At 38.1% G+C, this 15,000-nt stretch overlaps 1 protein-coding gene across 2 annotated transcripts in view; it reads right to left on the reverse strand.

Moving 5' to 3' along the window:
• The window catches only part of LOC137997224 (tetratricopeptide repeat protein 28-like), a 91,118-nt gene that overhangs the window by 13,568 nt on the left and 62,550 nt on the right, over positions 1-15,000 (reverse strand). The gene's annotated exons all lie outside the window — the stretch shown is intronic.

The raw sequence follows: 15,000 nt of genomic DNA on the forward strand, positions 1-15,000 counted from the left end.
AAGCTACAAAGGTTGCTAGGTTAACTGCTGCTTCACCGATCTCAACACTTGCAGCCATTTTGAAAAGGCTTTTTAGTAGACTCCAGTCTACTGCATCACACCTTTTTGCTCGGACCCGCTCGTTTCACCGCCTGGTCTCTTTCCGCCCTGGTGAGCAGTAACCAGTCCAGCTCTTACAGGTTTTGCGCGGTTGTATTCAAACGTTTCATCTATGATCACGCTTTTGTGGTTTTTGTTAGTTTTACTCTTTAAATGCTGATCCAGGCAAGGAAATGCTTACAACAACTCAAGTAAAAAGGTAAGCATTAACTTGAAGCGAATAACATTTGGTTTGATGCCTTATGGTCTTCAAAATGAGGAACGACTTACATGCATGTAGAATTCACATTTTCACACCTTCGAGTCAATTTGTGAAGCAAGGACACTCAACTTGGCTAAAGGTGGCTCCCTAGAGTTTTGAGACCACTGGGCAGTAGCATGGCGCGAGATTTTAAATCCACGCGAAGTCCACGCAAAAAATAAAAACAAAGATGGCTTCCTTTTTCCGTAATATCGTCTGGTTAAAGTTTACAAAATTGCTGGAAGCTCAAAATGCAAGTGTTTTAGTTTGCATGGGATGCTGTATCCCATGCAAACGAAAACACTTGCATTTCGAGCTTCCAGCAATTTTGTGTGTTGCTAGTGTATTTCAGTCATGTCCAATATACACAAACGGATACGATTCGTCAATTCCGATGGTCCATTGACCCCAATGGTAGGATTGGTATCAATAGAAAAGAATGTCATTCCAATGGTTCTGTTGGTGAATATGCATCTCATTAAGGGGACTTCGATTATTTTCCCAATGCCGATGGTCCATTGCGACCAATAGAAAATGATGTCATTCCAATGGTTCTACTGGTGAAATTATTTTCTCATGTGGTCTGGCTAGGTACAAGGCAATTCCGATGGTCCATTGGTACCAATGGTACGATCGGTACCAATAGAAAATACTGTCATTCCAATGGTTCTACGGGTGAATATGCATCTCATTAAGGGGACTTACTTTATTTTGTCATGTGATCTAGCTGGATACAGGGCAATTCCGATGGTCCATAGCTACCAATGGTACGATTGGTACTAATAGAAAATGATGCCATTCTAATGGTTCTATTGGTGAAAAGCAAGTTCGCTTTTTATGTATATTCGTCGTTCTATAAGCCAACCACGCAAAACAAGTTCTCTTTTACACCAAGTAATAGCGCGCTATAATTATTATGAATGTACCTCGTTCTATAAGCCAACCACACAAAACAAGTTCGCTTTTACACCAAGTGAAAGCATGCTATAATTTTTATGAATATACCTCGTCCGATAAGCCAAGCATACAAAACAAGTTCGCTTTTACACCAAGTAAAAGGACAGAATAATTATCATGAATATTCCTCATTCTATAAGCCAACCACGCAAAACAAGTTCTCTTTTAAACCAAGTAATAGCGCGCTATAATTGTTATGAATGTACCTCGTTCTATAAGCCAACCACACAAAACAAGTTCGCTATTACACCAAGTAAAAGCACGCTATAATTTTTATGAATATACCTCGTCCGATAAGCCAAGCACACAAAAGAAGTTCGCCTTTACACCAAGTAATAGCACGCTATAATTATTAGTTACAATTTGCTCGTTCTATAAGCCAACCACGCAAAACAAGTTTGCTTTTACACCAATTAAAAGGACGGAATAGTTATTATGAATATTCCTTGTTCTATAAGCCAACCACGCAAAACAAGTTCGCTTTTACACCAAGTAATAGTGCGCTAGAATTATTATGAATATACCTCGTTCTATAAGCCAACCACACAAAACAAGTTTGCTTTTACACCAAGTAAAAGGACGGAATAGTTATTATGAATATTCCTCGTTCTATAAGCCAACCACGCAAGACAAGTTCGCTTTTACACCAAGTAAAAGGACGGAATAGTTATTATTAATATTCCTCGTTCTATAAGCCAACCACGAAAAACAAGTTCGCTTTTACACCAAGTAATAGTGCGCTAGAATTATTATGACTATTCCTCGTTCTATAAGCCAACCACGCAAAACAAGTTCACTTTTACACCAAGTAATAGTGCACTAGAATCACTATGAATATACCTCGTTCTATAAGCCAACCACACAAAACAAGTTTGCTTTTACACCAAATAAAAGGACGGAATAATTATTATGAATATTCTTCGATCTATAAGCCAACCACGCAATACAAGTTCTCTTTTACACCAAGTAACAGCGCGCTATAATTATTATGAATGTACCTCGTTCTGTAAGCCAACCACACCAAACAAGTTCGCTTTTACACCAAGTAAAAGCCACTATAATTTTTATGAATATAACTCGTCCGATAAGCCAAGCACACAAAAGAAGTTCGCCTTTACACCAAGTAATAGCACGCTATAATTATTAGTTACAATTTGCTCGTTCTATAAGCCAACCACGCAAAGCAAGTTTGCTTTTACACCAAGTAAAAGGACGGAATAGTTATTATGAATATTCCTCGTTCTATAAGCCAATCACGCAAAACAAGTTCGCTTTTACACAAAGTAATAGTGCGCAAGAATTATTATGAATGTACCTCGTTCTATACGCCAACCACACAAAACAAGTTTGCTTTTACCCCAAGTAAAACGACGGAATAATTATTATGAATATTCTTCGTTCTATAAGCCAAGCACGCAAAACAAGTTCGCCTTTACACCAAGTAATAGCGCACTATAACTTTTTATATTGCTCGTTCTATAAGCCAACCACGCAAAACAACTTCGCTTTTACACCAAGTAATAGCGCGCTAGAATTATTATGAATATACCTCGTTCTATAAGCCAACCACACAAGACAAGTTCGCTAGATCACATGAGAAAATAATCTGATTCCCCTTAATTAGATGTATATTCACCAGTAGAACCATTGGAATGACGTCATTTTCTAGTGGTACCAATCGTACCATTGGTACCAATGGTCCATCGGAATTCCCCTATACCCAGCCACACCACATTACACAATGATCTAAGTCAATTTTCATCATTTTCTAGTGGTACCAATCGTACCATTGGTACTAATGGTCCATCAGAATTTTCCTGTACCCAGCCACACCACGTTACACAATGATCTAAGTCCCTTTAATGAGATGCATATTCACCAGTAGTACCATTGGAATGACATCATTTTCTAGTGGTACTAGTCGTACCGTTGGTACCAATGGTTCACCGGAATTGTCCTGTACCCAGCCACACCACATGAGAAAATCACCTTAGAGCCCTTAATGAGATACATACCGGTATTCACCAATAGAACTATTGGAATGACATCATTTTCTAGTGGTACCAATCGTACCATTGGTACCAATGGTCCATCGGAATTGCCCTATACCCAGCCACACCACATCACAAAATGATCTTAGTCCCCTTAATAAGATGCATAGTAACCAGTAGAACCATTGGAATGACATCATTTTCTAGTGATACCAATCGTACCATTGCTACCAATGGTCCATCGGAATTGCCCTGTACCCAGCCACACACATGAGAAAATCACCATAGTGCCCCTAATGAGATACATATTCACCAATAGAACCATTGGAATGACATCATCTTCTAGTGGTACCAATCGTACCATTGGTACCAATGGTCCATCGGAATTGCCCTATACCCAGCCAGACTATATGACAAAATGATCTTAGTCCCCTTAATGAGATGCATATTCACCAGTAGAACCATTGGAATGACATCATTTTCTAGTGGTACCAATCGAACCATTGGTACCAATGGTCCATTAGAATTTCTCTGTACCCAGCCACACCACATGAGAAAATCACCTTAGTGCCCTTAATGAGATACATATTCACCAATAGAACCATTTGAATGACATCATTTTCTAGTGGTACGAATCATACCATTGGTACCAATGGTCCATCAGAATTGCCCTATACCCAGCCACACCACATTACACAATGATCTAAGTCCCCTTTATGAGATGCATATTCACCAGTAGAACCATTGGAATGACATCATTTTCTAGTGGTACCAATCGTACCATTGGTACCAATGGTCCATTGGAATTGCCCTGTACCCAGCCACACCACATGAGAAAATCACCTTAGTGCCCTTAATGGGATGCACATTCACCAGTAGAACCATTGGAATGACATCATTTTCTAGTGGTACCAATCGTACCATTGGTACCAATGGTCCATCGGAATTGCCCTGTACCCAGCCACACCACATTACAAAATGATCTAAGTCCCCTTAATGAGATGCATATTCACCAATAGAACCACTGGAATGACATCATTTTCTAGTGGTGCCAATCGTACCATTCGTACCAATGGAGACTCTTCTTATCAGTACTAACACCAACGGAGTTTATTACTGGGTTGCCTATGGCAAACTCAGTCGAGGTCTGCGTTTAGTTTGTTTGTCTTCTTTTTTTTCTTTTTTTTAGTTTTTTTTTTCCGTGTCGGCAAAAGTCTTGCCTGTCACTCCCCTGGTAAGTGGTGTCTTTGTGCATAGAGTTCTGTGCGTATTTTCTTAGGATTGAGAGGGTAGTGGAACTGCGTAAATTTCTCTGGTGGACACAGTAGAATCATTAACTTAGCCTGCAATGGCGTCGAAAATCATGTAACGCGAATGGCGTTTTAGTGGATCCTTAAACAAAATATACCATTATTCAAGGATAAGGAAAAGGTTCTTCATGGAAACGGTTTGATCCTGAAATTTAATTTGTTGCAATATTGCGCATATTTGACACGATTGAGTTTCTTCTCTTCACGCACGTAATGAAATAGAAGGGGTTTTTGCCTCTAATAGCAAGTATGTTGTTTGTTTCAAAAAATTGTTCGCTGGAAAAGGTGGCCTTTATGAATTCATCATGTTTTATGATATGCGAGCTTAACTGGATAGCTTTTATGGCAATAGTAGAGCATTTTCGTGTCAAAATGAGGTTAGCGTCTTTCTGGTGTGTTAACTTAATTAAATCGTGAGTTTGTATTTGCCGTGTGCCGCGTAACCTTGATTTCCACTCTCAAGATTACCTCCAGAACCTACTTTTTGCGTAGAATAAGCTTTTAGAATGATGTTCTTGTCTTCTGTTGTGATACTAACGGTTTGGAATCATGTTGTGAAAAAATATTCATAACGGATCACACGCGCAACTTGATCGCTCGGTTATGCATAACACCACTTGGCCTTTTGACATCCCATTGAAAAAAACTCGTAAAATATTCGCTGACCGGTCGATTTCTCCGAATTGAGAAAGATTTTAAACAATAACTAAAAATTCCTGTGTTAAGAATTTTGTCATTGTAGGGTAAAGCTAAGAAATGAAGTTTATTTGGGAAGCCAACAATATTCCTTTAACTACCTTGGTTGTTAATCCAATTTATTGCTACGACTTGCTAGTGCGAAGATTGTTTACATGAAAGTCACGTTTTTGCGAAATTTGAGTGTGATGAAATTATATCATTTGCGTGACAAATATCCCCTTTACTTTAACGCAAAAACATTAAGATAGTAACAAACTTCATAACCCCTTCTTCTACTTTTGTGCTTGTCAGCATTGTGATTTGTGATAATTCGCAAGTCTGTTTTTTGTATCTCATAGATGTTTAGATTTTCAATTCAATGGCTCGCGATTGTGTAAATAGTTCACCCTGAAGTCAAAATAGATACGTTTCTCAGGAACCCGACGAGTAATGGACTAATGGTTCTAATATTGTACCAAGTGTGGTGTTTTGTACAACACTGAAATCAAATTTCATTAATTATTGTTAGTCAAAAATTATTTGAAAGAAAGCTTGTTGCTATATTTCGCTTGGTAATTCAAGTAAAGGGTTTTTCAGTAAAGGGTTTGATGCTGAACAATGGTGGGAAATTTATTTAGTCGCGTTTTTGACACGGAGTGTGTTGACAGCTTGTTTGCACGCACGCAATGAAATGGGAAGTTTTTTCTTCCCTCTAATAGCAAATATGTTGTTTGTTTGAATAAAATTACTTTTGGCTGGAAAAGGATTTTGTGAGATTTTTCTGCCCATTCTGAATATCGTTGCGTATTATCCAAGGTTAACTAATTTGCATATGTGTAATATTTGTTTACACGTCTTAAAAGTTTCGTTAATCTTATTTGGTGCGCACAGGGAGCTACCTCAGATCTTTGCCGCTTTTGGGATTTGGTTTCAGACGCACTGGACTGACAAAATTTGTTTGGCCCTTCCAAAAATGTCCACAAAATTTGGCTCAAATTTTCAATTTTTCAAGCATGAAAGCACTGAGAGTCTGAGACACAGTAAACTATTTGTTAACCACAATTGTCAATCACACCGAAATAAACACCAAATGCTCCGACTAAAAATAGAGATTAAATTTTCTTGATTGACATTTTCCTTCAAATCATCATAATCATGGCATGTAAATTGGCAAATCTGTCAGATTTCACCTCTGACAAAAATTTGTCCTGCTCCCAGGCAGGACGATGGCGTCTCGAAAGTTTGGTAAGCCTTTACAAAATAATCACCGGTCGCACTTGTCTCAGGGAACGGGTGACAGATTTTTTCGCAAAATAAAAATTTGCCCAGTGTGTCCGTCCCTTTCCATGATTGCCTCATAAAGAAAGAAATCTGTCAATCATTAGAAAACCGTTACGAGTATGCGACATGCGAGGATGTTTTTTGCCCGTGGTGATTTGGCTATGAATTATGAAATCATTTTTCGGTAATGTTTATGAGCTGTTAGCTTTGCTTTGCGGCAGTACAGAGTTAAAACAATCCATTTCTGTTCCTTCTGAATCTGTGATGATTCTGTGTATCATCTGGGCAACCGTAGAACCAGGGAATCCGGAATCCGGAATCCGGAATCACAGGTCATTGTTTTACAAATACAGAGAGTACAAACTATCCTAAACATTCATAAAAGCTAACCTTAGGCCTAATTAGGCCTAATTAGGCCTAAGGTTAACTTTTATGAATGTTTAGGATAGTTTTTACTCTCTGTATTGGTAAAACAATGATCTGTGATTCCGGATTCCGGATTCCGGATTCCAGATTTCTGGTTTTGGGGTTGCCCGTATCATCTCGAGAACGTGACCAGCTATGAACATTTGCGGTGTCAGCAACCACTTGACATGCGAAATGAAATAGCTGATCATGATTGGAGGATTTCGATCCTCAGCATAATGCCTTGTTGACAGGGATGTTGACAGGCAGAATCACATGATTGAGAAGAACCATTTCATTATCACTCCTGCGCGATCAAATTGTGGTGAAGTTGGTTGCATTAGACCAGAGGTAGTAGACATAACGTGTTTTGTCGCCATGTGGCTTTTTGTTGTATTGAGCTTCTTGCTGGGAACGCTTAAACCACTCACTTATGCACACGCCGTTCGCGGTAGACCCACACTAAAAGATGTCATTGAGCGAATGTTTTGGCTCGGGTCGGTCCGCGAACTGAAAGAAAGCTATATTGAGAACAAATGTGCACTAAATGAGCAAATATATGAGAATCATGATATGAACTACACTGATATGAACTGCTTTGAAACCAAATACCAAACAAGAAAAGCACAGAACTGTGAAAGCCTCCAGGAGAAGAAAGTCAGTGAGCAGAAAGTCAGTACTGATGCCATCGAGTCGCAGAAAGATAGTCTGCTGAGCCGGATGCATTTAGTTAAAATTCTGAAAAAGAAGGTGAATTTTCTATCCATTTGTATTATTATGGCTGTTTGTTTTCTGCAATTACTGAATTTCTGTGTATTTCGAGCTGTAATGCTATTTCATATTCAACTATTTGTATCGTTTGGAATCATCCTCACTAATGTTGTCAGCATTTTGTACCATGCTTGGCGCAGCGTTTTATGTTTGGATGAACCTATTTTGAATGCATTCAATGACAGTGACCTATTTGAGAAAGGCGCACAGCTATCTGTTGTTGTCGATGTTGACAATGAAGAATCAATAAATGACTTGCAACTTCGATCTCGCTATGCTAAGTTTGTTTATTGTAAATGTTTAAAAGGGCGTCGCCATGTTGTTCAAAAGGATGGAGAACCAAGCAGAATTTCAGCGAAACAGCTAACGCGAGCTTTGCAGGAGAACATATTTGAGAATGCGGCACAGCCATCTGTTGTTGTGGATATTGATAATAAAGAATCAGTATATGACTTGCAACTTCGATCTCGTTATACTAAGTTTGTTTATTGTAAATGAGTCGGAGGGCGTCAACAAAGGGACCGAGAACTAAGCAGAATTCCAGTGAAACAGCTATCACGAGCCTTGCATAAGAGCAGATCTTTCAGGAAATTAGTTCGAAAATATATTAAAAAGAACGTACCGAAATCTTCTGCCATGCATTTATTTACGAAATTGAGTGTACTTATCGTAAGTTAGACTATTTGTATGTAAGACTAAGGTCTGCTGCTAAGAAGAGGAGTACACAAAGGACGTGGTGGACAGCAAATCGAAGGAAAAAACCTAAAACTCGCCGTGGAAGAGTGAAACTTAGGTGTAACTATACTTCTGTAAGATCTGTTTATAAGAACGTTAACCATAGGATGAATCATACAGAGTTAAAGCTGTCTAATGATATAGAGAAAAACCCTGGGCCCATTGATCATACCAAAACTATTCAAGCGCCTTATAGTCAAGGCAATGTGGAATTGTTCGGCCAGAATGCAGGCACTCAGTGTGTAGCAATGTCTCTTACTTCACTTATCTATAATTACAGGAATAATATTATCTCATCAGCGGACTTGAATAACATCATGAACATTGGTAACGAATTGTATTCTGGGTTATCTAGACTGTCCAGACAAACTTTCCTGTTGTTAACTGAGTTACCAGAAGTGCTCAATGTGTTTAATACAGATTATCAGCTTCAATACAGTTCAAGCTATAGTGGTACTATAAATGGTAGATCCATTATACATGGTTTGAGTTTCTGTATGCCTTTGGTTGATGCTTTGCTAACCTTAGTAAGGCAAAACTACCAATCCTTTCTTTTAACAATTGAATGTAGTACTGTTTCTATGTACTGTACTCCAGGTGGTAAATTTAAAATATTTGATTCACATGCTAGGGATGCATTTGGTATGCCCCATTCTCAAGGAACATGTGTATTATTAGAAGCACAAAGTATACAGGATGTCACATGTTATTTGCAAACCCTGTATGAAAATTCAAATACATTGTTTGAGCTGATAGGTGTTCACATAACAAGACTAGAAAAGGACAATAATCACTTAGTTGATGAGAACAGTGAAATCTCTCAATCAGAACTTGCTGATGACGGTGGAGAAATGGCGCATATTTCAACAAGAAACAATGAGTCTTTTATACGACACTGTTGTGCTTTATCATTTTATAGCATTTGTTTTTCAGTGGTTAAGGCATGCACTTACTGGAATTCACAAACTCTAGAAGCAATTATTGACCATGGAAATGAGTTTTACAAGGAACAATTTTCATGTCCTGATGAAAATCTCTGTTTACGCAAATTCCCAAACAAACTTCAAATATATGATGCAACTATTGATGTTGTCTTTACAGCACAAAAAGAAGGCATATTTAGTTGTGCAACCAGCACTAGCAAACTCTTCCAGAACTTTATTTTGGATAACACAAGAGGCAATACTGGATTTATAATATGGTTTTCAAATTACTGTGCAAGTTGCATATTTCAGCACAATTCTAAGACTAAAAGCATCAAATACTACTTAATAATATTCCATAGTGATGGAACTTTAGATAAATTTCAAACTGTCAATGACAGCAACTTCCTTCTTCAAGCCCTTGCTAATACTGTTACAAAAATCAATACAACTAATAATTTAGAGGTAGCATACATTATCAGATTTCTAAACTGTTACAGTAATTTGTCAAGCACTTTAAGACAAAAGGTATTAAGGAAACACAAATCCAATAGGCAGAAAAATTCACTTGCCGAGAAACGAAGAGAAAGTTATGCAAACATGGAACCTAGTACCAAACGAAAATACTTGGTTAGCAAAGCAGAATGGTACAAGTCATTAGATTCTACAGAGAAAGAAAAACTCTTGTCTGATAGAGCAGAGTGGTACAAATCACTAGATCCTGCAAAAAAAGAACAACTCTTGTCTGACAGAGCAGAGTGGTACAAATCACTAAATCCTGCAGAAAAAGAAAAACTCGTGTCTGACAGGGCAGAGAGGTACAAGTCACTAGATCCTGCGGAAAAAGAAAAGCTCTTGTCTGACAGAGCAGAGTGGTACAAATCACTAAATCCTGCAGAAAAAGAACAACTCTTGTCTGACAGGGCAGAGTGGTACAAATCTCTAGATCCTGAAGAAAAAGAAAAACTCTTGTCTGACAGAGCAGAGAGATACAAATCGCTAGAGCCTGCAGAAAAAGAAAAGCTCTTGTCTGACAGAGCAGTGTGGTACAAATCACTAAATCCTGCAGAAAAAGAACAACTCTTGTCTGACAGAGCAGTGTGGTACAAGTCACTAGATCCTGCAGAAAAAGAACTGATAAATAAACAAAAAAAGCGGAACTATGATGCCATGGAACCACTCATTAAGGCACAATACTTGAACAATAAAAAACAAGAATATTGCAGCATGAATCCTATAAAAAAGCAAAAAATAATAAAGTGCATAAGTGATGCAGCAAAAATTTCTAGAAAAAAGGCAAACGATGTTCAACATAAATTGGATCACTACATATCAGTATTTCAGAATAAGATCACACAGGGGCCATATTACATATGTTCAGTTTGTCATCGAATACTATATAGAAAAACAGTTATGTTACTTAAAGAAAATAAATACAGCGTACACCGTCTTTTCACTGAGATAAAGTCATTTGATGACAAACAATACATCTGTAGAACATGTCATGCAAAAGTTTCAAAAGGGCAAGTACCATGTCAAGCTGTAGGTAATAAACTGGAAGTTGATAGAATACCACCAGAACTCTCAGTACTAGAAAAACTTGAACAAATATTAATTGCACAGAGGATAGTTTTTGAAAAGATAGTGGTAATGCCTAAAGGCCAACAGAGGAAGATTAAAGGAGCAATATGCGATATACCAGTTGAATGTGATCAAACATGTACTACATTGCCACGTCCTCCTGAAAGGTCAGGTATAATCATGTTGAAACTAAAGAGAAAAATGGAGTTTAGAGGACATGTTTATTTTCAAGCTGTGCGACCTCAACTAATATTAAATGCTCTGATGTGGCTCAAGATCAATAATCCCTTGTATGAAAATATATGTATAGACATTGACAAAATAGATAGGCATCTTAAAACATTGCAACAAAATGATGTTAATTTAGACGATTCAACTTTGAATAATGACAACCACTCTACTGAATCTGGTATAAGTGATGACACTTCTTCAAACTATGAAAATGGTGAGAATGTCAGCACACTGGCAGATGAAGAAAATGACGATCCTTTAAATGAATATCAAGCACCAACAAGTGAAACTTGCTTGCAGTCTGTAATACCAAATTATCCTTAACTGTTGAGCAAAATGATAATGTATCATCTCAAGGAGACGAAGTCTATGCTATTGCACCTGGTGAAAGTAAACATCCAGTTTCCTTCATGGCAGACAAACAATGTGAAGAACTAGCATTTCCTATTTTGTTTCCAAAAGGAAAGTATGGGTACTCTGTCAACCGAGAAATAAAGTTGTCGCCAGTTAAGTAATTCAATGCAAGACTTTTACATCACAGTGGTAGATTTGCTACCAATCCTGAATATCTCTTCTTTGCTCAGTTCATCATAGAACAGAAGAAAGTATCAGATACCATCAATATTGCTCTGAAAAAAATGCATGGCGAACCTCTTACTGCCTCTCAAATAAGATCAAATAATATGCAAAATTTACAAAATCTTATTTGTCAAGATCAGGCTTATTTATTTGTGAGACAAATTCCAGGAACACCACCTTATTGGCAAAAATTTATGTATGAAGTAGTAGCTATGGTAAAACAGCTTGGAATACCAACATTGTTTATGACATTATCCTGTGCTGACCTTAGGTGGCCTGAACTGTTTCAGATTATTGCAAGAACACAAGGCAAAAATCTAACAAATGAACAAGTTGATGCTTTATCTTATAATGAGAGATGCTCAATGCTGAATGTAAATCCTGTTGTTGTTGCTAAGCACTTTCAATATAGAGTTAAAACATTCTTCACTGAAATTCTTCTAACTAATGCAAACCCAATTGGTAAAATAGTATACTATGCACTCCGCATTGAGTTTCAGATGAGAGGCTCTCCTCACTTACATGCCTTAATATGGACATCAGATTGCCCTGAACTAACACATGATACCAAGGAAGCTTATATCCATTTCATAGACGAACATGTGCAGGCATGCCTTCCTCATCAGAGTCAAGACCCTGAGTTACATGAGCTTGTAAAAACCTACCAAAAGCACAGTCATTCAAAGACTAGCCTGTTCCAGGCTCTCAGATAGTCGAGAAAACGAAAAGAACTGTGTGTGAAAAGCGAGTGGGGGCTTGGGTCGAGGCGAGGCGGGAGAGCCTGTAAGCATCTCTTTAAATTCTTCCTTCCGGTATACCAGCTCCTGGTATACCCTCTGATTGGTCAATTTTGACAGTTTACATCAACACTTTCGTCACCATTTTGATTCTCGCGCGGAGCACGAAAGAAAGAGGTCAAATCTGTCGCCGAGTGTCTTAAAGTATTCCCAAACGTACAAGCCCTCAGATTCGAGCAAAAGTTGTGTTTGTTCAACTTAGATAAGTCGAAAAAACGATCCGTTTGCAATGCTTCCAAGTGGTTTTGGTAAAAGCATAAATTTTCAGTTACTGCCGCGCGTTGCGAAAGCGCTTCAATGTTGTGATACGACATCTCTCCACACCGCTTAAAATATATATATATCATCACCGGGTACGATACATAGTTCGCATTTGACACAGCTATTATGTCCCCTGCACGCCACAATTGTTAGCATTCAACGGCGCTCTCTGAAAACTCTGACGAACGAGAAAAATACAATATTTTGTTATTCTTTCTTATACAAATACTTGGCTGCGTATTCGAATTCACCAGCTAGGGTCAATTAAATTACTGCCTTCATCGCCTTCGAAAAAATGAGAGCAAAAAGAAAAAACCCAAAAAAATTTGCCGTAAACAGGCTTGTATTTCCGTTGTATGTCTTAAAGCTTTAAAAGATCAAGCAATTTTCAGGAAGCGAAGGTGATGGCTACGTGTCTGTATACTGCAAATGCAATTGAAGCCATCCACATGAAATATCAATCTTTCACATTCATTATCGGTTGTCCTGATGCATCAGAGCTGAAGTTTATTGATGAGACCATCTTATCATCTAGGCCAGAAACTTCAATGGTCGGGTTTCTGTTTTCCTTGGAAAAGTCAACAGAGCGTCGGGAACTCGCAGCTTTCGAACTGGTCGTGTCTTTTGGTCGAATTTGCTAAATCTCCCGTCGGTGATTTCCTTGACACTCGTTTCCCGGTTGCTTTGACAATGCCTTCTTTCGCTTGTAAAGTTATTTTCCTAAAAGTGCCTTAAATTCTGGCTAACGTACTCGCACAAGCGAGAATTAACGCATCACCTTTGAACAACAATAAAAGAATCGCGCTTGAACTCGCGTGGGACCACACAATGCCGCCCTTTTTCAACACTTTGACATTGACATTTTGACATGCGAGAGGTTATTTGCAAAGTGGGCGGAATGAAGAATTTAAAGAGATGCTTACAGGCTCTCCCGCCTCGCCTCGACCCAAGCCCCCACTCGCTTTTCACACGCAGTTCTTTTCGTTTTCTCGACTATCTGAGAGCCTGGAACAGGCTATTCAAAGACGTGTAGAAAATACAAAAACATTCAATGTAGGTTTAATTTTGGGCACTTTTTTACAAACAAGACTATTGTGGCTGAACCTCCTTCTGATGATTTAAATCCAGAAAAAAAGACGAGTACCATAGACAGACAAAACGAAATCCTTAGACTAGTTAAAGAAAAAATAGATGAAGTGTTAAATCCCAGTAAGGCAAACTATAATCCTACATTAACAGAAGCTGACATTTTCAAATCTGTAAACATAACTGAAGAGCAATATCATTGGGCTTTATCCATTTCACCTGACTCAGACTATGAGCTGCACCTTAAAAGACCAACAAACAGCTGTTTTATTAATAATTATTTTATTGCTGGTATTAAGGGTTTTAGAGCAAATGTTGACTTGCAACCTGTATTTAACCACTACAAGTGCATAACTTACGTGTGCTGATGAGACTGAATGCTCACAGGCAATTATGAATGCTGCGAAGGAAGCTAAGAAAGAAAACTTGAGTATCAGGGATAGCTTAAAAAGGATTGGTGCTGCTTTCCTCTCTACCAGAGAAGTCCGTTCACAAGAATGTGTTTACAGATGCATGCCTGAATTATGGTTACGAAAAATATTCCCTGCAACAGTTTTTGTAAGCACTGACCTACCAGAAAAAAGGGTACGCATTGCAAAATCACCAGAAGAACTTGATGAGCTGGATAATGAAAGTACTGATATCTTTAAAACAAATATCATTGATCGATACACTTTAAGACCACAGTGTATTCCTTCTGTAGATAGGCTATGTCTGGCAGAGTTTGCTGCATACTATTATAAAGAATACAAAAAGGACTGCCAAGAAACAGCTGATGCTCAACCTGAGGTTTTAACTGACGATGTCATTCAATTACATCACAATTGTGATCCTGATACATCACCTCCAGACAAAATAAGATTAATGAACACGCATGAAGTTATGAAGTGTAGAAAAGTAAAAGCTGTCATAAGATATCACAAACCAAACAAAGCAAAAGAACCTGAACTGTATTTTCATCATCTCCTGATGCTTTACTACCCATGGAGAGATGAAACAAGTCTTTTAAGAAGTAATCAAACATATGCTTCTAAATTCTATGAGCATGAAGTACAAGCTGTAGTGGAACGAAAC

This window comes from Montipora foliosa, chromosome 3 (genome assembly GCF_036669935.1).
Source record: "Montipora foliosa isolate CH-2021 chromosome 3, ASM3666993v2, whole genome shotgun sequence".
NCBI classification, from domain to species: Eukaryota; Metazoa; Cnidaria; class Anthozoa; order Scleractinia; family Acroporidae; genus Montipora; species Montipora foliosa.